Genomic DNA, 24,610 nt, shown 5'->3' on the forward strand with positions numbered 1-24,610 from the left:
TTTTGGATAGGAAGATGCAGTTATTTTTCTTCTGTTCCTTTTATTTTTGAATGAATTTTGTTAGAAGTCTAACAACACTAAAGATCGAAGATATGATAAAGTCAAGAAAAACTGTATGTGATATACCACACTTTGATTCACCTTTCCTTAATGTGTTTTTCAGTTTTGAATAATAATAATGTGCACACTTAAGCTTCTGTTTTTTGTTAGTTTGAGTTCTTGAGATGACAACAGAACAATGACATGATAAAATGCTATATAACTCATGATTTATTATTTATAAAAATAATTTTATTGGGAGCGCTTACAGATATCATAACAATCCATAATTCAATTAGATCAAGCATAATTGTACAATAACTGTCACCATCAGTTTCAAAATATTTGCCTTCTACTTGAACTCTGATGTCAGCTCCCTTTTATCTCCGTCCTCCCCTACCCAACCCCTCAGGAACCCTTATTTTATATATTATTGCTATTATTTTATATTTAAAAATTAAAAAATATCTTACACCGTCCAATGCATCCATTCACCAACAACTCTGCTATTCATTCCCCTTGAGTGGGGTCATACAGTCCTCATTGCTATCAGCTCTCCCCTTCCTTCGTGCCCCTATACATTTCCCACACCCTCAGGGAATCATTATTCCCATTACTCTTTCTGAAGGGTTAGCAATCTTGGCTTTCATGAATCTAACGAACTATACAAATTATACAAAAGATCTAATAAGATTAATGAGCTAAAACCGTGCCCATGATAGTAAGGGGAGGAAATATTACAGAACTAGAGGATAGTTATGTGTTACCACATCCTGGATATGGCATCTTGTCTGTGTCATCCTCCCGTGATGGACTGTTCAGTTATCTTACAGGTGGGTTTTGGGTCTTCACTAGTCCACACTCCTTCACATCAATTTGATTGATTGTTTTTGAACTTCCAATACCTATTCCTGTCAATACCTCATGAACACACAGGCTGGTGTGCTTCTTTCATGTGGGCTTTGTTGCTTCCCTGGTAGATGGCCGCTTGTTTAACTACATGCCTTTAAGACCCCAGATGCTATATCTTTTAATAGACGGGCTCCATCAGCTTTCTTCACCCCATTTGTTTAAGCACCCATTTTCTCACCAGCAATTGGGTTGGGAAGGTGAGTATCATACAGTGCCACATTATTAGAACAAACCGTTCTTGTTCTTGTACTGAGGTAAGGTTTACCCATGGTTCACCTCTCAGTAATTTCTTTCAGGTATATTTCAATTGATCAAACATGACCAGGAAGGCGATACCCTCCTCACCGTAGGTTTCAGAGCCCTTGCTGTTCCCCTGCCCCTGTTGTTGTGGCTCACTGATCCCCTCCTCCCGCCTCCTCCCCTCCCATGTTTTCCTGGAACTGAGGGTCCTGTCGCTGTCTCCTTGGGGTTGCTTATCTTGCCTATGTTGTATAGCTAGTCGCCAAAAGAAAGAAGCAAAGAGAAGAAGAAAGATCGTACAAGTAGTTCCAAGTCTAACTGTTATCCTGACCCAGAGCAGATGAGTATCTCTCTGCTACATAGAGAGCAGGCTCTGTTATAATCTGAGTTCAACCCCCTTTTCTTTCAGAGAACTCATAATGTTTCATGAAGCTATAAATTGGAAAGCTAGCTGTCTTCCATAGCATGGGTTTTTGTTTTTTTGTTTTTGCTTCCATGTTGCCACAGCAACCAGGTAAATAGTAATAGATTAGAATCAAGTGGACATCAAAAAGTTTCTCCCTGAAACAGTATTGAAACTTTTCTCCAGGACCTGTAAAAAATACATTGTTTGAGGAGGAGGAGAGGCTTGAGTAACGGAAGCAAAGGGGTGTTTGGGTGTCACCCTTTATTTGGGTGTAGAAAAAGAGTTGAGGGGTGGAAACCTGTGTTGCTGAGAAAGAGTTTTCAGAACCGAGTGTTCTGGTATTTTATACCAATTATGTTCAGCTATTGCTTTGAATACATTTTGCTTCCCTGCTGAGATCTCCTTTTTACAAATCCTGGAGCAATTATAAGATGGAAGTCTGGAATGAATAAACAATGTCCTTTGAACAGTAAATGAGACTTAGTCGTATAAAACTCAAGGATAGCAACGTGCTACCGCTTATCCTGTGGTTCTGTTCTGGCCTTCCTCCTCCACCATTGCTCAGAAACTAGTGTCTACTTCAAGAGTGTACAGAAGGAAGCATGGCCCTTGGCCTCAAAATAGTTTTGAGTGATCAAGTCCATCAAATGAACTCAATCAGTCCATTCCTATGGCACGACCATCTTTGCACATAATACCTATTCAATACAGCTATTGATGATATATTTATAGTATGTGCTATTCTATTTCTTGTCTTTGTACAGCAACTTATAATGATTGCCTTTTCCAGAAAGCTGGAAACAGACCATTGCACCAACCCAGGGTTGGGGGAAAACAGAATGGCACCCTTAGAGCCTAACATTAGACTGCGCTTCCAAATGGCAGCTTGTTTTACAGCAATCAGCACTAATCATGGCAAACAGTATAGAAATCCAGAGAAGTCAACTACCATTCGGAGTTCACTGCAAAAAGCCAGAACTCCATCATTCTGCAGAACTTACAGACCTTGCACATTGTTTACAACGAGGTTTGGAGAACTGCCTGGCATCGGAATGTATACAATTAAACCACATAGCCAAACTGCCCTTTCATGTCAGCCCTGCTCAGAGGCCTCCATTATACTCACATAAGGGTCATGCTTGGAACTCGTAGTATAAACAGGGATCCAGAACATTCATTTGTAATACTACTTACTTTACTTTTTACGTAAACCCCTATGGAAACAAAAGATAGCAATAATAAAGGGATCATCGAATGAGAGTAATTGTCTTGACTGTCAAAAAATGTAATTCTTTTTATTTTGTTTGCAACTAAGCCGAAGCACTCAGTCCTTTTCGAACTTTTAAGTTTCTATAAACAAGGGAGATTATGTTTAAATTTATTGTAAAGTCAATTTTGTTTGTTTGAAAATGACTGTACACTAGAAATTAATTCAAAAGGCATTTCCTGGATCTTTTTTCATGAATTTTCTAAAGAAAAACTGCAAATGCAAATTGGCAGCAGGATATTGAAAGTTTGTAGAGTAAAATGAGAGAAAATGCAGGCTAAGTTTTCAGGTCACAGTGTGTTTTGTTAATGACAGAATAGTTTAATGGCCAATTTATTAGTTACAGGTAGACCCGAATGACCAGTCTTTCAGCATTGATAATAACAACAGGGAAAGATATACAATGGAGGGAAATGGGAATAACCCAGAGCTTGATTTAAAGTTCTGCCTTTCAGAAATATCAATGTATATGTTGCAATTTTTTATGATAGTTTCTGCGGACACCAGAGTAAAGCATAGATAGCTGTATTGTCTGTCAAAAAAGGCATGACACAAGACAGGGAGGAAGATTTCAGCTCCAGTGTCATCACCGGAGTCAGTGACTCTAAGCTGTTTTCCTAGTCCTTTGTCTGAAGTTTGGGAATTTGTTAAGCATGTTTCCAGACTTAGCAAAAAAAAAGAAAGGAAGGAAGGAATGTGTCGTCCTGATATACGAAATATTTACAATATGGTGTTTGAATGACTGGGAGTTGTGGTTATCGTTAGCTGCCGTCAAAGCACCTCAGAGATGGAAGAGTCATGTGGAGTGTGAGTTTTCAATAAATAGGAGATGTGGTGTTTCTCCCTCCACTCCTACCCCTGCCCTGGCATTTCTGGTTTAGCCCCTCAATCTGGACATCCTGTGCCTTTGACTTAATGGTATGAACCCGTCTCCCCACTTCTCAGAATCCCTGGTGAATTTCCATGGAGGGTCAGCGCAAAGTTTGAAAGCTTATACTGAATCAAAGATTTCCAAATAGAAATCCTGCTTTTGGAAGTTATACCTCCTGCCGTCCATGCAGTTTAGAGCCGCCGTAGGAACTGAGGGGAAGAGTCCACCAGGTGTCTCAGGTATCCCTTGAGAGCAGATGGACCCATCTTTTGTGAGAACTACAACATTCGTGGGCATAATTATGTAGTTAGGACATGAAGGGCAATCAGAACCACACCCTCTTGGGGCTTCTTTTATTTCCAGTGTCTTCCTCTTTCCCCAACTAACCATCATTTGAGGAGTAAATTTGAGGATTTCATAAGCTTTCACAATATTTCCTCGGAATGACCATTTCTCCACCACGAAAGATCTTCGTTTCCAAATGTCAGCGAAGTCTCTCGATTCCCTGAACCATTTTTGCGTTGTTCTCCATTTGGGCGTACTTGCAGGACAATCATGTCGGCCTCCTAGAGCTATCCCGTTTAAATGCACTTGAATTTCGCGCAGAGTCACATTGTGTTTGCCATTTTGTCGATGGAAACACCGTTCTCGCGAGCCCAGTGCGGATGGCTCTTTCTGGCTATTGTGCCTGTTGGGCCGCTCCCCTTCACAGCATTTACAGTGGACTGCAAACAGTGCCTCGTTGTCCCTGGTGGTGTACTGAGTGGCGCTCTTACTCGTGTGCGTGCTGAAGGTCTTCTGCACGTTGGGACCTTTTCAGTCCTGCAGCTCCTGCTCTGCCTGTTGGAGTGATGAACCAGGGAAGGTGTGATGCACAGACCGGAAGATTTGAGAGCATGCTGCTCCTTTCAAGTGTTAGCGCAGAGCTGTCAACTAAAGCGAGACCTGGCTCTGAAGAAAGAGGTCATTCGCAGAACTGAAGCCAAAGGATTACCGCCTTTTTGCAAATCCCACGCCCACACACTTAGCATGCCCAATGAATTTAAGAATAGAATGCATGAAAGGGTTGTGCATTTGGCAAAAACATTCGGCTCGTGTGTTATTTAGGGAAATGACGTATGGCTAGGTTTTTACATTGGTTGCCAGTCAAACTTCCTTCCATAATAATGTTCGGTGCACCAATCCTCCTTCGGTGCCTGACTTAAAGTAGGCAGAGGATTCAAAGGGCAGAAGACATCGTCTCTCTCTCCAAGAAAACACAGTGCAGCTCCCGAGGGGAAATAGCCCAGGGTCGTGAGGGGAAATAGCCCAGATGTTCACGGCCAAAAATAAAGGCTTATGGATGCTATCAGGAGAGCGATCTGTGGAAAGTGGAGAAATAGACTTCACTCTGGCCAGGGGAGATGAACAAGCTCTCTGGGTGAGATCACAGTAGTGCTCAGCCTTAGAAGAGAGGTATTGATTATGGGGAGTGCTATTGGTGGGGTGGTGATGGGGGGGGTGGACAGGAGCAGAATAGGCTTGCTTTGTGTGGGTGGATGAGAGTGTGGTTTGGATACAATCTAGTGCCAGTGTAAGACCATGAGGCAGGTGGGAAGTTCCTGTTTTATGTTTTGGGCACGAAAGACCTGAGGGTGCCTTAGTTATCCAGTGCTTATATATACCAGCTATAGTGCAAATAGTGGCTTTTTAACACGCAGGAATTAGTTTTCTCACATGCAGAAAGCCTGAAGTCTTCATTCTGGGTGCTGCGTTTAGGAGAAGGCTTTTTCTCTTTATTGGTTCTGGGTAAAGGTTGTTGTCTCTTTGCAGCTTGTTTTATAATTTGAGCCAAGGTTTATGGCAGCATGGCATGCCATTTGGTCATTTAAAGGCCGTTCTGAAAGATCATTGTAGCATTTCATGAGCAGGGCAGAGACCAAATAGGGTGGGAGGTCCTGTCTGAATAACTGTATCCTCAGCATTTGTAACCTGTTTATTTCATTAATAACCCTGTCCCCCCCACCCATCAAGTGATTTAAGACACACCATACACAGATAAAGCCTTATTAAAATTACAAAGAATATCTTATTCCCAAATAGGATTATAGCCACAAGTATGTTGTTGTGTACAGTCTGCTCTGCCTCCCAGCAGCTCCACATGACAGAGGAACAGTGGCACAGAGTTCCTGAGGCTGTGATCTTCGTGGGAGCAGATGGTGCCAGAGTGGGTTACACACTGAGCTGTGTGATACTTAGCTGATTTTATGTCAGCTGGCTAGGGGCGGAGTCAAACCTGTCAATCAGGTCACAGCCTGAAGCTGTCTCCTTGGGGTGTAGCCTTTTTATAAGCAGGGATACTTGGGCCCAGCCCCTTTCCCTTCTTGCTTGCTGGCCATCCTGAGAGCCACGTTTCCACTGACCTTGGATCCACACGACTTTGCATCCACCAGCCTGTGTTCTTCCTGCGTTCTACATCATTGCATGTGGCTGCATGAGTCTGAAGAGGGATTTATGGACTGATATTGAACATATGGACTTAAGTTTGACTGGGCTGGAATGCGTTCTTGACATATAATTACTTCTTGAGATCAAACTCTTAAACATATTTGAGTGTCACTGAATTTGTTGTCCTCTACTCATCCCGGCCTAACACAAGCTGCTGACACAAAGTCAGCTGTTTGCACTCATTAGCCACTCCTCAGGAGAAAGGTGAGTCTCTCTGCATAAAGGCTTAGTCTCAGAACCCCAAGGGGTGCTTCCACTCTGTCCTGTAGGGCTACTAGGAGCCAGAATTGACCCAAGGGCAGAAGATTGGCGGATTTCTTCTCTGGAGTGACTGGGTGGATTCAAATTGCCAAGTTCGTAGCTGAGCACTTCAGTGTTTCACCGCCAGGGCTCCTGCCACAAGGAAGTCTAGGGCCCCGAACTTAGAACACTGACCCCTTTGGGAGACACAGTTCAGTCCATAGCAGGGAGCATGGAAGTGTCTCAGGAAGATTAATCAGGTACGAATAATGGGGCTGGACACAAGGGGAACACTTAACTTTAATAATATTTTATACTCATTTTAAAGAGGTACCTTGTCACAGATGGCTTCCGTACGCACAATTGAAGTACTGTGTTCCTTGGAATTAGTGTTAAACAGGTCTCTCCCCTACTGATGACAAAAACACTTGACACACAATGAAACATGCTTACGCTGTGTGCAGGAAATACCTGACACCCCACCCCCAAATGAGCCTACTTCTTTTGTCATTCATTACGTTTATAATGCTGCTTTATGAGACTGTCCCAAACCAAAGGCCAGACTCACTGCCATCGAGTTGATTTTGACTCGTAGCGGCCCTACAGGACAGAACAGAACTGCCTTCTGTGAAGACTAACTCTTCACAGAAAGCGGCAAGCCCCATCTTTCTCCTGCCGAGTGGTTGCCGCCCTGCCACTGAGAATCTCACGGTTAGTGGCCTCATGCGGAATCCACTGCGCCACCTGGAGAACTGTATCAGCCTTCCTGCCTAGCTTAGCAGGCATGAAACTCACTGCTGTCAGGGTGATTCCAACTCATAGCGACCCGATAGGGCTATCTTGGAACTGCCTTTGTACTTTGAGTAGAAAGCCCCATCTTTCTCCCATGAACAGCTGGTGATTTCGAACTCCTCACTCTGTTGGCTGCCTTCGCAGGTATAGGTTTAGGCAAGGGTATAACTGCTGCTCTTACCAGCCATCATGTTGGCCTCTGCTCATGGCAACCCATGCGCCGCAGGGGGACAAAGCGCTGTGCTGGCCTGCACCATCACAGGGATCAGTTTCAGATCATCCATAGCATTTTCCTGGCTGAGTTTCTGAAGGGCGTGGCCCAGCGTTGCTTCCTCGTTCATCTTAGTGTGGAGGTTCCCCCACAGAAGCCTGTGCAGCATCGCGTCACTCAAGCTTCCATTGAGGCCGGGTGGTGGCTGTGCATGAGGTGTGCTGACTGGGAGTCGAGTCCAGGACCTTCTAAAGGGAGCTGAGAATTCCTCCACTGAAGCACGCATGCCTGAAGACTTATTAACGACAAGGCAAAAGGTCATTAACGGCAGAGCAAGAGGAATCAGAATGTCCAGCTTTTATTAATTACTGGGTGACAGGCATTGTTCTAAGAATGGTACACACATATAAATAAAAATCACTATTGTTAAAATAGAAGTTGTCAAGTGTGACTATATCTCATATTAGAGTAAATAATAGGGGGCCGGCGAAGAGGACAACAAATGGTGTGGTTGAAACTTAGGGTAAATTTAATCTGTAAATATTGTCCTGTTTTGTACTAGACTTACTTACCAGGCACAGTGGAACATTCATAATGTTATGTTTAAAACTGACGATTGAGAAAGTCTGTAATGTAGTTAATTAACATATGCTAGAAAGTAAAAATAAATTTGTTTTACAGAATAATATTTGGGGAGTGTGATGTGGTGCTATTCTAAGCAGAACACCAGCTTGAGTTTGTTTTTCTTTTACGTGTACACCCGCGCGACAGTCTTTAGGAATTAAATATATATTTGTGACGTTTTACTGTCTTGGCTATACCGCACCAGACTAATGGAAAGTCACAATTAACTGCATTAGGCGCTGCCAGTGCAGGCCTAGCATCTTTCATTCAGGGTCCTTCCCCTCAGTCCTTCCCGAAATCAGCCGCTTCCCTACCTTTCACTGTTGTATCTTCACCATGAGGTCAACTTCTTATCATCTCCTTATCTTTGTTTTAACTTATGTTTCGAAATATGTTCATTATTTACTGGTGGGCTACATTCCAGACCGTTTAGCTCTTATAATTATGTGTATGTGTGCATATACAAAGATACGTATATATGTGTGTATATGCATATACACTACACATGTAATCTTATAGCTGCTCTCTCAGTGCTTTCCCAGGATAATTTCTGAATTGTTCTGCCCAAGTCAGTGACTCATGACATTTATTACAGAGGTACTAATAAGGTTCTGAGAGAAAACAAGTTAGGAGAGCAGTGCAAGTGCTCCTAACTTGTTGAGGAAGAAATTATGGGAATGGAGATGCTACCACTAAGGGCAGTCTGAAACTTTTGGATGGTGGCTCAGGTAGACAGTTGTCCACCTGGGAACCAATTGGTACCTACAAGAAAGACAATGAGTTAGAAATGTCTAGAAACTCAGGAAACATCATCAGAGGCCTAGGTGTTAGCAGCACTTTTGTAGGCAGATTCCTTGGACGCCATGAATCACATGAGCCAAAGAGGTGGGAGAAGGCTCAGGCAAGAGCTCTGATCCTTCATGTCTGAGAAAGCAGGTTGGTCAGACTCTAGGTTGTGATAGAATTGAAAGTGAGGCTGAACTTGGAAAAGAGACTCAGGGTGTTGTGAAAGAATGGTCTACTATGTAGACATGAGTCAGGCCACATGGAATTTGAGTGTGCAACAATGGGATCAAACAAAACAAGTTGAGCATGGCACAGGACCAGGCAGTGTTTGGCTCTGTTGCTCGTGGGGTCACTATGATTGGAGTCTGCTAGACAGTACTGAACAACAACATCTACAGCATGTCTAATTTGTATGCCTTTTATCCCGAGAGTCTTTGTGTTTTCTGATACACAGTTGTCAAGTCAATTTACAGTGAAGTCCTTCATGACCATGTGATGCCAATGTTCTGAGAGTAGGGATGAGGGCATTTCAAGAAAATTACAAAGGCGTTAAACCAGGTGGCTTAGTTTTGGGGGTGAGACCCGAATTCCTTTTGATGATGGCATTTCCCCCCAAGAATGGCATCAAATAGAGACCTATTGTTTAGTCTCCTTGGGCTGGGTTTGCCATATGTATGTCTCATAATGCCAACGAACTCTACCCTGGTTAAAGCAGGATGAATGCTAGTACATATATCTTTCCTATGAGCCTTATTGAGTTAATTCAGATACCTCTTTTCACGCAAGAGTTCTCATCTGCGTGAACCAAAAAATTGTTCACTTTTTGAAACTGTTCATTTTTCTTGTCAATTTTGACCCAGAAAGATACTCACTTTTCAAAACTGAATGAATAGAAGTTACTTTATTGGAAACTTACATAATACTTTTTTTTTTAAGCTTCAAAGACAGAATTCCCTGTAACCATTTTTTCTCCCCAAGAGCGCTTATCCTATGAAGGAGCTTCCAAAAATGTGTGGGAAAATTCCATGATCTTTTATGCTATTTCCCCATGAACTTACTGTCCGACAAGGTGCATACAATGCTACTGTTTTGAATGCAAACTAACCACAGTAATCCGACAAGTCACAAGGTTGGGACACACATGCCTCATTTCTGCCTCTTCCAGTGTGGACAAGGTGATTTGTCCATTGCCCATCCCCAGAGGAGGTCACCTTTTTCTGCTAGGTTCCGCATTTTGAAGTATTTTCAATTTTCTTGTGGTGTATCTGACAACTGGTGGCCCTCCTATGTTTGATGAACAGGTTGCATTTAGCTAGCAGACCTATAGCATAGGAAACCCAGACAGGCCATCAATGATAGGCTGCCAGCAAGACCAGAAAGCTCATTTTGTGTAGAAGGTGACCATGGGACTTCTTCAGATTCAAAGTCAGGAGTCAATCTGGCTAACGATGTCTTGTTGTTATTAGGTACTGTCGAATGGGTCCCGACTCAGACAAACCCTGTATACAAAAGAACAAAACACTGCCCCTTCCTGTGCCAACTTCACAACTGTTGTTATGGGGGAACCTATTGCTGCAGCCCCTGAGTCACTCCATCTAGTTTGGCCAGTGCTGTTTCCAGTGCTATTTGGGGTGGAGGCATTGTTTCACTTTAGTGACTTTCATCATCATTCTTTACTATACCTAGGGTTTATTTTTTTTTAATGTATCATTTCATTGGGAGACTCTTACAAATCTTATCACAATCCATCATTCAATCGTGTTACGCGCACTTGTCCATATGTTGCCATCAACATTTGCAAAACCCTCTCTATCACTTGAGCGACCTAGGAGTCATTTTGAGGGAGCGCCCAGGTGGTGCGATCAGGATTGAGCGGTGTTTAATCAGCAGCCCAGGTCCACGCCAATGACTGTGACTCCCTGCTTTCTATTTTACTTTGTGTCTGTCAACCAAGTGGTCAACTGCATCTCTTTTCCGTCCCTCGTAGAAACTATTCTCGTTCCTTTGCTATCACCTGTGCAGGCCAGGCTGCCCTTCCGCATTCTGTTCTCATGAAAATGCTGGCCAGGACTCTCCTTCAGGAGTGGTGCTGTCAACAATTGCTAATGCTTCTACCCAAGGTGATTTACACCTTCTTCGGGAAAAGAGACAAGAGGCAGAGAATGAACATTTGTTTGTTACCTGCTGTTGTCTGAGATTTTATGGAATGATTTAATCCTCACAGCATTCTTGGTAGGTAAATTATTATGATTCTATTTTACATGAGAGGTTCATGGAGGCAAAGTGCCCGCCTAAGGCCAGACAATTGGTATAGGTTGTGCCAAGTTTTAAACCTCTGCCAGAAAGCCAAACGATTTGTTTTTACTTGATCTTGCTACTCTGGGTAAAGCTTAACCTGGTCTTTTTTTTTTTAATTCTCTTAAGCTCACTCAAATGATTTATTCATAGTAAGTATTTGAAACACCTAAAGGATGTAGCTAAAATCCAAAGGCACCATTTGACTCTGTCATAGAGGCTGTAAACTCTGGAGCTTGTTGTTGTTGTGTGTTGTGTACATGTTGGCTTTGAGTTACTGTGTTCTAAAACCAAACGTAACTGCCAACTAGTCAATTCTGATCATTAGGGACCCTACAGGACAGAGTAAAACTGAGTTTCTGAGACTGTAACTCTTTACAGGAGTAGAAAGCCTCATTTTTCTCCCAAGAAGCAGCTGGTGGCTTCGAATTGCTGACCTTGATGTTAGCTTACTGCGTTAGCATTTAAGAAATGAGGACTTGTACGTGAGATAGAAACGAAAGCGGCTGAGCCCAACCCTGTTCTCGTTCTCAACGGAGAGTTCTCTAACAAGAGGTTGGCATCAGCTTTGGCATCCCATTTTGACATGCCGTCAAACCCAGCATCTCCCTGCCTCACTACTATCTGGAATTTGACAACACATCCCTTGAAAGCGAACACTATTTTGTATTTACATTTAGTTATGTTATGAAGAATCTCTAGAACTTAACAGGATTAAATAGCTTATTGAATTTTAATGTTAAGAAAGTGATTTCAGAGGGTTTTATTTTTATAGGTGTGATTGACACATTCTTTTTGTTGTTTTTTTTTTGACAGACATTCTAAGGCAACTCACTTAGAAAGGCAGTCAGTTGCAATGAAAATGTATGAAGGCACTTCGAGTGCACGTATACCATATGTGATGATGTTGTGTTCGGTCCACTCTATTCTGACCCAGACTCACTGGATAGGATGGAGAGTAAATGCCCCACCCGGTTTCCTCTGCTTTATGAGAACAGATTCCCAGGTTTCCCCTCCTGCTTAGTGGGTGGTAGGTTCACTTCACTGACCTGTGTGGTTGGCAGCTGGGTGCTGTAACCACCACAGCACCCTTAGCTTCTTAAACCACAAGATAGTAACACATGCAGACATTTCAAGCTAACAGAAACCTTTCTGGAAAATGTTAGCATTACCCACACAGGAGGTCGAATGACATTCACAATTACTTGTTAAAGATGGAAATTCTGGACTCCTAAAGGTGTATGCATTTGCACACACACGTGTATGTGTCCACATACTCATTGTCTTCCTAAGACCTTACTTGTTTACCTGACCTCTGGTTACCTGCCACGTGGTCAACATAGGCTTGGGGTATCTGCATGGACTTGGGCTATCTGACCCAACCCTCTAATCTGATGGATGGTACCATGAACTCTGATTGATTGGAAAACACTCCAGAGAAAGTGTGGGTGAGAAGAGAGTTCAGGTTCATAATCTTCAGTTTAATGAGCCCATGCTGGGATACCTGGCTCCTGGTTCGGGCTGTGATCTGGTCAGTATCATGTATTTCCTTGCCCCTCAATTCTTAGGCCTGGTCCTTCTTTGAAAGTGGTTGACAGTCAGTTGCTAGCTGCAGGCCTGAGGGCTTCCAGGTGATGACTAATCTCTTATCTTCATCAAATAAGAGAAGCCAGTTGAAAAATGTAGGACTGAGTTCTGCAGGAACAGTAAGGTTGGAGAGAGTGAACACAATTGGGGCCTGATCTGTTCGGCGTTGCTGGCAATAATACACACATATCAGTTTTGCAGAGAGGATAGATGGCTGGTTACCTTGGAGAACATCAGGAGAGACTTTTAGTCTAGCATCTCTACAGAATTGATTCATGAGATGCTGGAAGTACTGTTAGACAGATTCTGCCAGATGCACCTTTCACCTTGTCACATACTGTTGTCATTTGTAGTGACAGGTTAGCCAATTACTCTTTGGAAAACCTTCAAAGATCAGCTTATTTGACTTTTAGTCAAATTTACGATTGTCCTTCTGATAACAATTCACTTTGGAATATCTCCAAAACTCAGTTGCTTAGATGCCCATTGAAAAACTCTTGGCAAGAAAACAGTTAAAGGTAAATATTGATAATTATGTTTTTAGAGCTCTGCTAACATGCTGTTCTGTACCTAAAGCCCACTGGTAGGCTTGGGTAGTTTCAACCTAAAGGAAATTCTTACTGTATACAGAAAGGTACATCACTGAATATTACAAGATTCCTTAACAGGAAATAATCCATGACATGTAGGCAAGGATCTTTTTCATATCTCAGGATTAGTGACACACTCAACAAATAGTCAAGTGAGTGAATTTAAGGAAATGTGTGATATTTAAATAATAAGGATTCAAAATTATACTCAGAAAGCCGTGAATAAGGTAGACACCCGCCTTAAAGTAGTAACAAATATTAACAATTGCCTTATCTGTTCTACTTCCATTCGTTTTCATACAGAAAAGAATTACCTCCCCTTCTTCCTCAGTGCAACTTATTATCTTGGATTTTGAGTTTTATGTTCGTGTTTTTGTAGTCCTCGGACATCTGTGTGTGGCAGCATGGTGATGCATTGCTGTTGTTTGTTGTCGGGGGCTGTCTGGTCAGTTCTGACTCCTAGCGGCCCCGGATGTGTAAGAGAGACACTGCCAGGCCCTGGGCCATCTTCTCAGTTGTTCTTGTGTAGCTCATCGTTGCAGCCGCTGTGTCAGTCCCTCTGGTTGAGGGTCTGTCTCTTTTCACTGCCCCCACTCTACCAAGCATGATGTCATTCCCTAGGGACTAGTTTCTCCTGAAAAGATGTGGAAAGATCCTGAGATGAAGTCTTGCCATCCTGCTCTCTAAGGAGCATTCTGGCCGTACTGCTTCTAAGACGGATTGGTTTGTTCTGTTGGAAGTCCACGGTACCTTTAATATTCTTTGCCAGCACCACAGTTCCAATGCACCCATTCTTCTTTGGCCCTCCTTATTCATAGTCCAGTTGTCACCTGTATATGTGGCAATTGAAAGTACTCTGGCTTGGGTCGGGTGCACCGTAGTCCTCACAGTAGCATCCTTGCTTTTCAGTACTTGGGCTTGTGCAGCAGGTTTACCCAATGCAATGTGCCATTTGATCTCTGGACTGTTGTTTCCAGGAGTCCTGATTGTGGATCCAAGCAAGATGAAACTTTGACATCTTCAGCCTCTGTTCTCTGTTTGTCATGATGTTACCTGCTGGTCCAGTGGTGAGGATTTTGGCTTGTTTGTTTTATTATATTGACTTGTACATGGTGGATAAGCTAATAAAAAAAAACAAAAAACTCACATCTAGTCACCACCGATTCATAACAACCCTGTAGGGCTATATTCCTTTGGTTTTTGTTATTTCTCAATTTACGTTTTTGACAGCTTAGGCTCTATGTTCCTCTAATTCTGTTGGCTCGAAATGATGTTTTGGGGAAATATTCATGTTGAGTACAGATAGATAATTAGCTGCTGTCAAATAAATTTCAACTGATGGCAAGTTTACGCACAACAAAATGAAACGCTGCCCCGCGTGTCTCACCCTCAGCATCACTGGGACGTGCCAGGCTGTGCTTGCAGCCTTTTTGTCTGTCGGTCTCTTGGATGCTCTAACTGGCCCTTGGTGCCCTGGCCCACACTTCCCTAAACACGATGCCCTCCTCCAGTGATTGATCTCCCCCGATGTGGTATCTGCAGCAAACAAACTGAGCGGTAATCTGCTCTGCTCCAAAGGGTTTCCATTGGCTAATTAATTTTCTGGATTGTAGTTACCAGGCCCTTTGTCCTTGTCTGTCCTAGTCTGGACCTTCCACTGAAACCTCTCCACCATCTTTGACTCTGCTCGTATTTGGAATAGCAGCGGCGTCCCAGGAACACAGAAGCCGTCCTGATATGACACACTAACAGATGGGTGATGGTGATTATATAGAGATCCCTTTTATCAATGTCTTGCTTAAAGTCTTCTGTTTTGTAACCAGACCATGATTTATTTACCTATCTCTTTTCGAAGCACGTGTTGCTGTGGCAGGGTTTTCCCTCTGTTGTAAAAATGTCACTGAGCATATCCCCACACAGAGCTCCTTGTGCACCTCTGAGGGAGCATCTCCCAGAGTGGCCGCTGTGGCCCGGGCTCCCTTTATTCCCACTCCACAGTCCAGAGAGCACCTTCTTCCCTCCATGCCCTTCACTCCTTAGCAACGTCCAATTTCTTTTCATAACCTGAGAGGAAAAGGCAAGACAACACCGTAATAAACAAAGCAACTTGTGAGTGAACCAAGGAAACAGCTGCGGGATAAATGACAAACCATTAGGCTACCAATCCCTCTTGCCACTCCTCGATTGAAGGTGGCTGTTGAAACACGCTGAAGTGCATCTCATTCCGAACAGGGTGGTGGCTAACCTCCCTGTCACAGTCCCGGTTGAAAAGACGACATCGGAATACATTTCCAGCCTGAAATACTTAGTCTTGTATCGGCCTGAGCTGCTGGTTTTTAAGAAGCATATGATGAAGTGAAAGTAGGATGTATTGAAAAATTCTGGATTAAATCGCGTAGGGGAATAAGCATCAGCTTTTTCAGTTACTGGGTTAACTGTGTTGACCATGTTGAACCTCTCTTTATTTATTTTTCTTTAACAACAAGCTTGCTTTATTGAGAACAGGGCCAGTACAGGCATGTGTCAGGGGCATGAAGACCTGTCAGTCTCACGCTGACTGACCAGGTTGAAGTTGCTCAGTAAGACATATGTGGAGGGCTGTGGCCACCTCGAGTGACCGTGTCCATGGTAGACAGGCATATTTGGGGGCCAACAGCAGCCCGTGAACCTCTCTTTAAATCTCGTTTTTTTCCCTAGGCAGATAGCATCTCCGACGTGCAGAGTCCTGTTTAGAAGTGAAATCTTGGTTTTCTCAGAGGAGAAGAAAGGGCATTAGTGCTAATTTTATGGATCGCTATATGTTTTTTCCTCTTCCACGGAGACTAGGTTCTGCTTTGGTCTCAGTTCTGCAGGAAGAGCCCATTTCCCTGACAGGCTTCTCCTTGAATGCACAAACGGCAACACTTACAGGGACTTTGACCTCGGATGCTTTCCATTTATCCTCTGATGACTTCCAGCTCATTCTGAATGAAATGCCCATCTAGATGTAGAAATCAGCTCAGATTAATGTTGTGCTCCTTATCTGCTACCCAGATTCTGACAAGAGTGTGTGATCTCTGTGACCCAGTACTGCGGAGTGACTGAAAGCAGAGACTACCGGAACACATTTCCCTGTGACTTGCTGACTATGCAGAGGCACTCGATTGTGTGGATCGTAGCACCTTATGGATAACATTGCCAAGAAAGGGAGTCCAGGACACTTCATGGGACTCGTGTGAAAGCTGTACATAGACCAGGAGGCAGAGAGTTGTTCAAACAGGACAGAGACCATGCGGTTTAAAATCAGAAAAGGAGTGCATAGAGTGGTAGCCTTTTACCGCGCTTACTCAGTCTGTACGTTGAGCAAATGTCTGAGAAGCTGGACTGTGTGAAGAAGAATGCGGCATGAGGATTGGAGGAAGACTCATTCACAGCATATGCTATGCAGGAAATACAATCTTGCTGGCTGAAAGTGAAGAGGACTTAAAGCACTTGCTGATGAAGATCAAAGACTGCTGCTTCCAGTATGCATCACATCCCAGCAGCCACAAAGCCGCACAATTCGCAACATCATGATAAACAGGAGAAAACTGACGTCGTCAAGGATTTCATTTTACTTGGATTCACAATCAACACCCATGGAAGCAGCTACCAAGAAATCAAACAGTGTTCACATTAGGGCAAAAGTCTAGGGCAAAACCTCTTAAAAGTGATAAGACCAGGAATGTCAGTTTGAAGAGTAAGGTGCACCTGACCCAAGCCGTGGTATTTTCAATCATCTTATACGCATACAAAAGCTTGACAGTGAACAGAGAAGACTGTAGAATAATGGATGTGTCCGAGTTATGACGTTTGTGAAAAATAGTAAATATTTCGATTGCCAAAGAATGAATAAATCAGTCTTGGAAGACAAACGGCCAGGATATGCCTTAGAAGTGAAGATGGTGAGAATTCATCTCACATACTTTGGATATGTTATCAGAAGGACCCGTTCCTGGAGAAAGACATCATGCTTGGTGAAGCCAAAAAAGAGAAAGCCCCTCAATGCAATGGATGGACACAGTGGCTACAGCAACGAGCTCAACATAGCAATGCATGTTGAGGACATGGGACAGGGAGTGTTTTGTTCTGTAGTACATAAGGTTGCTGGAAGTTAGAGCCAAACTGATGGCCCTTATCAACAACAGACTCTCAAACATGACCTAATTGTAAAGCTTTTATTCTGTTTCCACTGACCTTCTCACGATATTCATAGAAACATCCTTCCCTGTTGCCTGAACTCCTTCCTTTCCTGCCTTAATCTGACCAGTGAGCTATGCTTAATTCTGGGTCAAGACACGATCCCCTCAGGGAGGCGATCTAGCAAGTTCTAGGCACAAGGCACCTGTCAGAGGAGAGGGCAGGAATCCGTTCTTGTTACTTAATTGTAGTACTTAGCACATTTGTGACCTCAGTCAGTATTAAGGATGGTCAAACTCTGGAGTACCTACATGCTACTTTCTGTGATAAGCAGCACAAAACAGGTTTGCTCTCTCATAGCACAATGTGGTCACGAGAACGTCCTCCCCAGATGAATCCGATGTAGGGACACCTGGTGCTAAGTAGCAGAGGGTCTGGACATGACTTGGTGAGGAAGAGCATCCTGCAGTGAAAAACAATAATGTTTGTGGATCTGTTCCTTGGGGTCATTTGCTCTGCCATTTGCCTTGCGCTGTCATTAAAAAAAAAACCCTGAATATTGATTAAAAGAATTAAATCAAGAAGATGACAATGATACATCCTTTTAGCTGCCTACAAGCCGAAGGGGTTCGTTTCCAGCCACGCAAAAGGCCATGCAGCCGAATGAAGGGAAATTAAACTCTCTCTCCTTTCTGTCCTGTTGCGCTGGGCAATTTGTATTTGTGAAGAATTTCGGAGTCAGTTGCTGTAGACAAATAGTTGTGTGCGCCTAATGGAGTAGAAAGCGGTGGCAAGGGAGGTTATAGCTCAGGGAGGAAGATGAGGCGTGGCAATGAAGTACGTGGCCTCGGCTGCAGTGTCTCCCACATGCTTTGTGGCCTTGTGCACAGGCAGCAGCCCCAACGTTGGCATGAACCCTGACCATTCCAGCTGGTCTCTCCTTTCAGGGGTGAAGAAGGAGTAGACTCTTCAGTAACCATTGTGCTGACTTTCCAGAAAAAAATGAAAAGGGCAAGAGCTGGTGCCCTGTTCGCCCACTTCCTCGAATTGGAGAGACATTTCAGAGCTGCTGACAAGGGAACGGTCACCCTGCCTTGTTCTGCTCTTTGCAGTGCATCTGCGGTTTCTTTTTCTGCTGAGCGTGATCTCTGGTGAAAACCACCCCCACCCCCCCTTTCCCAAAAGGCAAAATAGAAGGTGTATTGCTCAGGTAACTCTTAAACTCTTATCCCATAGACTGTGTGAAGAACCCAGAGATCAGGAGGATGCCACGTGTCTTCAGCAGAGTTCCAACAAGGGCCTAGGGAAGGAAGATGGTGAGCATCCCCCAGAGAGTGAAGGGCTCCGAGAGAGATCACACCCCCTCACTGCCTACTTCCCGTGGGCACTCAGTGTGGTCTTTAGATCAGTGTGAGAGCCGAACCAAAGCAGCCAACGTTGAAAACACTCTTCAAATGTGCCAGGAAAGAGTGGCCATTCCAGCTACCCTTAAACTGTGGTGAACAAAGATTCTGTAGATGAATGGTCAAAAGGGTGGGGAATGGGGAACAGAATTCCAAATGCCCGTGGAATCCAGACTTTCTGGGGCCACGGAAAATACTGCCCTGAGATAATCTTTAAACTCTGAACCGAACATACCTCCGAAGTCTGCTTTAAAGCAAACAATAGTTCAGCCTAACCAGTGAAGAATGTTTGCCGTGAGCATTGTGCTTTCTTCAAGAGTTATCTTTACGGATCAAATCAAAAACAGCTACTCAGAGACCAGACACTTGGGGGTCAGGGAGCTCCTGATCATGGAGAAGTCATTCAGAAAAGAGGGGCCGGGAGTGGGGGACGCTGCACACTGTGAGGGAATGTAATGAGGGTCACGGAACTTTGCCCACAGAAATCACTCCGTAGGTGTAAGCTTCGCTGCGTGCATTTCCAATAACAACAAACGTACGTCAACTAGTTTTTTAAAATAAATAATTGGAGCAGAGAGAGTGCTCTCAAGCATGTGTGAGCATGATTTTTTAGGCTTTGTAGCAGCAGCTTCGCAGTGACTTTCCCATGGACAGGAGCTTTCTGACTTACCCGTGGCCACCTAGCTTCACTGAATTGTAGTGTGCTACCCACAAAACATGAGAACAATGCCTACCTTCTACCGCTGTAGCCACAAGTTTAAACAAGTCCTTTGTAAAGCCCCTAGCCCCAAATTGTTGTACGATCTATGCTGGCTACCTTACCTTGGGGTGACATGCTAAGTGATTGAGCACCCAGAACAGGTCACTTCCTCTTCCTCCTCTGCTTACTAGGTGGCTTCCAGAGTCATGAAAGTAGCATCAGCTTCCTATTTCCCACCGAAAAAGAGGCACCTCCCAAAAACCGAGGCCCAGAAGCAGGGCAAGTAGGTACCTTGCTCGCCTGGCTGCAGGGAAGGCTGGAACAGTTGAGGGACTGGGGAGAGGAGTCCATCTCCTTCTTCATGAAGAGTCTGCCTTGTGTGGGCCCAGAGATCGCTTTCAACTTACCTCCCCGCTAAATGGATTTGATTGTGTGTTAGGTTATAATGTAGAATTCTTCTCAGTTCATAATGCTGGTGTCAGAGAAGCCGCCGTACATTTTCCTATGGTTTAACAAGCTCAGGTTCGAAGTAAAGTGATACTTGGAGGAAGATCTCTCCTAATAGGCACTTTTGTGTACATTGAGTTCAGTTGATATTGATGTACTGAACTCAGGACAAAAGAAAAAAATGTACATTAGATCCTAACTCATTTATCCAGTAAGACTGTTGCTATGTTTGGAGTATTAGTGCCAGGAATGATCCTGAAACCTTACTTTCCAAGAAATGGAAAACTAGACTAAATGATTGATGGAGAAGTACACTTGTAAAATGCTCCTTTATGATTTGGGGCAGTGAGATTAACCATGGAACATGATATTAATGTATGCTTTTGGTCAATAGTACTGACAAATGAGTAGAAGACAGAGGGAACTTTAAATAGGTCATAATTGTAATACTTATGGTTGGAAGTTTTTAAAGATCAGCATATGCATCATTTTCTGTTATTCGAATTCTTTTCATTGGGGATTATGGATTCAAGCTTCCCCCAAATATATTTAATCTTTTAAAGCATTCATGCTATTAAAAAGATTGCCAAGAATCAACTGTAATAATATTTCAAATGTAAATCTTATAAGCAGAAAGAATGACATTACTTTGTCTTGGGTTTTCTTTAATTTTTCTAAGATGAAATTAAGGCATATGCTTGGGAAGCCCACCAGAGTTCTCGGGGGGCGGGGGGGGGGGGGGGGGTGATAACAGCTTCCTTACTATTTACCTTGGAAGGGAAGTTTAAAAGAGTAAGTGCTTCTGAGGGATGGGAACAAACATGCGGATGTTAGAATAAAGAGAAAGCGTGCGTTTTGGTGACTAGAAGCCAGCTCGTGTCATAGACACTCCCTTTATAGGACTGTTTATATAATAAATGCAGACCAACCGGTCAAGAAAAACCACACTCACTGCCATCCAGTCAAGGCCGCCTCATAGCCTCTCTATAGGACTCGGTAAAACTGCCTCTTTGAGTCTCCAAGACTGTAACTCCTCACCAGAGTAGCAAGTCCCCTCTTTCTCCCATGGAGCGCCTGGTGGTTTTGAACTATTCACCTTGCAGTGAGTATAGCCCACTCAGTAACCACTAGCCACCAGGACTCCCTTGGCCATAAAAATAAAATGAACAACAAAGCCCAACATCACTGTCATGGAGTTGATTCCGACGCATAACAACCAGTAGGACTGAGTAGAACTGCCCCTGGGGCTTCAGAGACTAAATATTTACGTAATTAGAAGACCTCATCTTTTCTTTCATGGAGTGGTTTTGAACTGCTAACCTTGTGGGACGTAACCCACTACATCACTAGGGCTCCTTACCTTAGGGCATACAACCTCTAGATGTAATTGTACTTTTAAAGAATTTAACCACAGAGTAGGTCTTGTTGTTTTAGGTGCTGTCAAGTGCGCCCCAACCCGAGGCATACAAACCCTTATAAACCGAAGGAAACCCAGCCGGGTCCTGTGCCAGCCTCATGGTTATCGTTGCAGCCGCTGTATCAATCCATCTCCTTGATGATTTCCTCTTTTTTCGCTGACCTTCTATTTACCAAGCATGATGTCCTTCTCCAGGGACCAGTGTCTCCCAATAACATGTCCAGAGTCCATGAGACAATGTCTTGCCATCCTCCCTTCTAAGGAGTACTCGGATGTACTTCTTCCAAGACCGATTTGTTTGTTCTTTTGGCAGCCCATGGGACTTTCAGTGTTCTTTGCCCACACAGTGATTCCAACACATTGTTTCTTCTTGGGTCTTCCTCATTCAAGCAGTGTTGTGCATGTGTAGCCCGAAAGTCTAAGGAGTTGCTTTAGCTGATGCAATCAGTGTTTGCTTGGATTCTTTTGACTTGTCGTTAAAAAGAAGTCACGGCACGTAGCAACACATAAAGGCTATGTGAGTAAAGAGAAGGCAGACTGGGTGTCTCCCTCTCCTGTCAGCAATGCCCCTACTGCTCTCTGCATACAGAATGCATTGTTGATCTTTGTGTTTGCAGAGCTTCGCTGGTGACGACGTCCTCTTCTGTTCTGTGATGGAAGATACCAAAACGTGAGCAGCAGGTCTTACTGCGTATAAGTCGGAGAAAGTTCTTGGGGGTGTGGTTGCCATCAGAAGGCCTCTTCTCCCTGTGAGAAGGCTGCAGTTAACACTTTAAACTTCCTTGCCAACGAGTTGACTAGTTGATTCCGAATCACAGCAACCAGAGTAGAAGTGCTTCATAGAGTTCCCAAAGCCGAAATCTTTGTGGGACAGGGCCCTGGGAATGCGGTGGTTAAAGGCTTGCCGATGAATTGAAAGGCCAAAGGTTTGAGCCTACCTGCAGCTCTGTAGAAGAAAAATGGGACCGTCTTAAAGCTTAAACCTATGGGGCAGTTCAGCCGTCCTGAAAGGGCCATTTGGTTTTTTTGTTTCTGTTTTTCAGTCTTTAAGGAAGCAGACTTGGACATCTTCCCGAGGTGGACTACTGAACCATCGTTGCTTTATGCTCTCAAATTAGTCTTAGGATTTCAATGCGGGGCAATGACATTGGGTACTTTAATCTGCACGTAATATAAGTTAACGCTATTGGTTGTCACTACTGTTGCAAGGTCATTTGTTGACCTCCCCCCAACAGGTGGCAGTGACTATGGGCTCAAATCCCAGCGTTGTGACTTATGACCTGTGAGATCCTAAGTTACTTGCTTAGTACATCTGAGCCTCAGTGTACCCGTCTGTAAAATAAGGACACTATGACTACCCCCACCTTCTTTTAGGCTACACAAACGCCCACGGGTCTGACTCCATAGGTTGTTGCAAAGGAAATATCAGTATTTTTCGGTTTGGCGCCATATCGCTATAGTTGTTGCTGATGACATCGCTCGAGAGAACAAGGGAAGGTCCAGAGAGACTTCATGTGAAGAATGTGTTGGATTGATGGGAGGCAGTGCATGGAGTCATGTGAGGTTGGAGATGCAGCCAGAGAGGAGGACAGGCAGGAAGGATGCTGGGAGTCGTTTTCAAAGCTGCCCTCTGAAATATTTCAATTCTTCCTTCTTTCCGTCCTGTTTGTATCATTTCTTGGGGTTGAACAGCATGCCACCAGAACATTCTGAAAATGATCTTGTGCCCTATCTCCTATTTGTGGTCTAGTTGTAACGTGAGTGAATTTGTTCACAACGAGGAGAAGGACTTTGACATTTCCAAACCAACACAAATAACAGCCTTGGCTGCTCTCGTACATGCACCTGTAAAGCACCAGCTCAGGTAGAAAGGGCACGGCTCGAAAGGAAGTCACAGTGAAAACCAAATACGATTGAAGTTTCAATCAACAGCAGATGGTAGTCTTGATCTTGACAAGAGGCTTTAACCAATTTGGAACGATAGTCCTGATGAAGCCTTTGATGACACAGCAAAGATGGCCTTGTGGGGACCCGGATCTGTACTTAACGTTGTAGACCTGAAGCCTGTGCTCCAGAGAGACTCGTGCTGCCGGGTGGTGCAGGCTTACCTTCTGAGAGTGAACAGACACTGCTCTGAGTGATGGATGTGACACTCGGCTCATGGCGGTTCAAATATCTATTATCCTGAATATTGAAGAATCTAATCAAACGACACACAGACCTTTACCTCCTCTCTCACTAGTAATTCACGTTAAAAGGAATTTTAATCCCTCATGTATGGCTAGTTAATTAAAAGTTGTGAATGTGGTCCTATCCACCCACCCCCCCCAACACCGAAAACTGACTTATGGGTGTCCTTAGAAGAAAGTGCGTTCTCTCTCATTGAACCGACAGAGAATGGGGAGGAGTGGAGGAGAGTGGCAGGAAATGACAATGGGAAGCTAGAGGGGATTCACGTCCTGGATTGTTTGACTGTTGCTTTGTAGGCTATGGAGTGAGCTATGGAGTAGTGTTTACAAGTTAGAGTGATAGCCCCAAGGTTTGGAGTTCAAAACTACCAGCCACTCTTAGTGAAAGCCAAGCCAAGGGTGAAAGCTTTCTACTCCCACAAAGAGTTAGACTTTTGGAAGTCCAAAGGGGCAATTCCACCCTGTCGTATTGGGTCGCTAGGAGTTGGAATCAAGTGGACGGCAGTGAGTTTGGTTTTTGGTTTGGTGAGGTATGAGATGATGTGAGCAGGTGAGTGGAAAAAGATAATGGAGAGAACTCTTTTCGTAATGTCGTCCTGTTTTTGATTTGGAAAGCGGTGGCGGTGGTCCGCGGCTCCCACGTCCATTCTGATTCACGACAACCTTCTGTGTGCAGAGAGGAGCTGCACTGGATTCTTGTCTTGCTCTTATTTCTCACACAAGCTGATAACAAAAGTAGGAATAACAATTACAGGAATTATAGTCATAATTGCAAAACTCGTATTGATTACTTATCAGATCCTAATCATTGTTCTTAGTGCTTCCCTCTGATCTCATTTAACCCTCGCAAGAGACCTAGATGGGGTACTGTCATTATCCCAACTCGACAAATGAGGACACTCAGACATTGGCATGGGCGGGACTTGAGCGGTTATAAGTATCATGACCA

Source organism: Echinops telfairi, unplaced genomic scaffold (assembly GCF_000313985.2).
Source record: "Echinops telfairi isolate 266 unplaced genomic scaffold, ASM31398v2 ScPeMD7_4;HRSCAF=17, whole genome shotgun sequence".
Taxonomy (NCBI): Eukaryota; Metazoa; Chordata; class Mammalia; order Afrosoricida; family Tenrecidae; genus Echinops; species Echinops telfairi.